Source organism: Xyrauchen texanus, chromosome 36 (genome assembly GCF_025860055.1).
Source record: "Xyrauchen texanus isolate HMW12.3.18 chromosome 36, RBS_HiC_50CHRs, whole genome shotgun sequence".
NCBI lineage: Eukaryota > Metazoa > Chordata > Actinopteri > Cypriniformes > Catostomidae > Xyrauchen > Xyrauchen texanus.
The window spans coordinates 16,200,940-16,203,723 of NC_068311.1; positions in this window are offsets into that span (position 1 = coordinate 16,200,940).

A 2,784-nucleotide genomic window follows, 5' to 3' on the forward strand; every position below is an offset into this window, starting at 1 on the left:
CTGCATCCAAACCGCTAGGTGTCAGTGTAAGTCCTAGATGACACAAAGACAAAAGTTACTATGTGCACCTTAAAATATTTTTCTGTTTCTTACCCACACCAATAATATCACTTCTGAAGATATGGATTTAAACACTGAATTACTTTTAAAAGGGCATCAGCTTACTTCCTAAAGTGTCATACAGGATAATGGAAAATGTTTCAGTAAAGTTTACTGACAAAAATGTCCGGTAAGTTAATTAGCCTAATGGTTTAATCAAGACCTTTGTCTAGAATTGTTTTACATTACATTTTAAGTAAAAATAAGAATACTTCACAGGGGCTAAAATATAATTTTAAGAAATATATGAAATACTACAGATAATCCCCACAAATATTCATTAATAGCCTACATTACATTTTTGTAATATGAACAAGTTAGTAAATGGGTATTTGATTTTATTTGATTTCTTGTACAGATGGTTGAATCACAAGACTCACTTAGTTCACCCAAAAATGTAAATCCTCTCATCATTGACTCACCTTCATATGATCCTAGATGTGTATGACTTTCTTTCATGTGCTGAACACAAAAAAATATGTTTAGTAGAATATTTCAGTTCAGAAGGTCCATACCATGCAAGTGAATGGTGGACAGAACTTGATGGGCCAAAAAGCATTTAAGGCCATATAAAAGTATTTCATGAAACATCAGTGGTTCAATCCATGTCTTCTGAAAAGATCCAGTTGATTTTGGATGAGAACCTACTATAAATCTTGTCATCAGCAGTTTCCTTTTCTACCATGATTTCAAGTTAGATTACACTTGCTAGCGCCATTGTGCGCTCTGTGCATGCGACAAGCACTAGGAAGTGTAACCGAGTTTGAAATCATGATCGTGCAATGACAAGATACAGTATCTCACAAGCGTGAGTACACCCTAACATTTATGTAAATTTGATTATATCTTTTCATGTGACAACACTGAAGAAATGACACTTTGCTACAATGTAAAGTAGTGAGTGTACAACTTGTATAATGGTGTAAATTTGCTGTCCCCCCAAAATAACTCAAAACACAGCCATTAATGTCTAAACCTCTGGCAACAAAAGTGAGTACACCCCTAAGTGAAAATGTCCAAATTGTATTTTGTGTGGCCACCATTATTTTCCAGCACTGCTTTAACCCTCTTGGGGATGGAGTTCACCAGAGCTTCACAGGTTGCCACTGGAGTCCTCCATGATGACATCACGGAGCTGGTGGATGTTAGAGACCTTGTGCTCCTCCACCTTTCGTTTGAGGATGACCCACAGATGCTCAATAGGGTTTAGGTCTGGAGACATGCTTGGCCAGTCCATCACCATCACCATCAGCATATTTAGCAAGGCAGTGGTCGTCTTGGAGGTGTGTTTGGGGTCGTTATCATGCTGGAATACTGCCCTGCGGTCCAGTCTCCGAAGGGAGGGGATCATGCTCTGCTTCAGTATGTCAAAGTACATGTTGGCATTCATGGTTCCCTCAATGAACTGTAGCTCCCCAGTGCCGGCAGCACTCATGCAGCCCCAGACCATGACACTCCCACCACCATGCTTGACTGTAGGCAAGACACACTTGTCTTTGTACTCCTCACCTGGTTTCCGCCACAGACGCTTGACACCATCTGAACCAAATAAGTTTATCTAGGTCTCATCAGACCACAGGACATGGTTCCAGTAATCCATGTCCTTAGTCTGCTTGTCTTCAGCAAACAGTTTGCTGGCTTTCTTGTGCATCATCTTTAGAAGAGGCTTCCTTCTGGGATGACAGCAATGCAAACCAATTTGATGCAGTGTGCGTTGTATGGTCTGAGCCCTGACAGGCTGACCCCCCCACCCCTTCAACCTCTGCAGCAATGCTGGCAGAACTCATACGTCTATTTCCCAAAGATAACCTCTGGATATGATGCTGAGCACGTGCACTCAACTTCTTTGGTCAACCATGGCGAGGCCTGTTTTGAGTGGAACCTGTCCTGTTAAACTGCTGTATGGTCTTGGCCACCATGCTGCAGCTCAGTGTCAGGGTCTTGGAAATCTTCTTATAGCCTAGGCCATCTTTATATAGAGCAACAATAATTTTTTCAGATCCTCAGAGAATTCTTTGCCATGAGGTGCCATGTTGAACTTCCAGTGACCGGTTTGAGGAAGCGTGAGAGCGATGACACTTAATTTAACACACCTGCTCCCCATTCATGAGACCTTGAGACCTTGTAACACTAACAAGTCACATGACACCGGGGAGGGAAAATGGCTAATTCGGCCCAATTTGGACATTTTCACTTAGGGGTGTACTCACTTTTGTTGCAAGCACTTTAGACATTAATGGCTGTGTGTTGAGTTATTTTGAGGGGACACTGTTATACAAGCTGTACACTCACTACTTTACATTGTAGCAAAGTGTCATTTTTTCAGTGTTGTCACATGAAAAGGTATAATCAAATATTTACAAAAATGTGAGGGGTGTATATGTAAAAATACAATTGTTACATTGTTGTCTGTTCTCAACCAAAATCGATCATATCACTTCAGAAGACATATTCTTCTAAAAATCTTCGTTTATGTTAAGTAAAAAAAGAAAGAAAGTGATACACATTTGGGATGGCATGAGTGTAAATAATGAGAGAATTTTCTTTTTTGGGTGAACTGTCCCTTTAATATAAGTAGTAAAACCGCGCTTCTTCCACATGTTGAAATGGAGCTATGGGCTTGCCGTAGTAGTATGTTTGGTGGGTGGGACAAATACAAAGGCAAACAGGTCAAGAGGAGGAGAA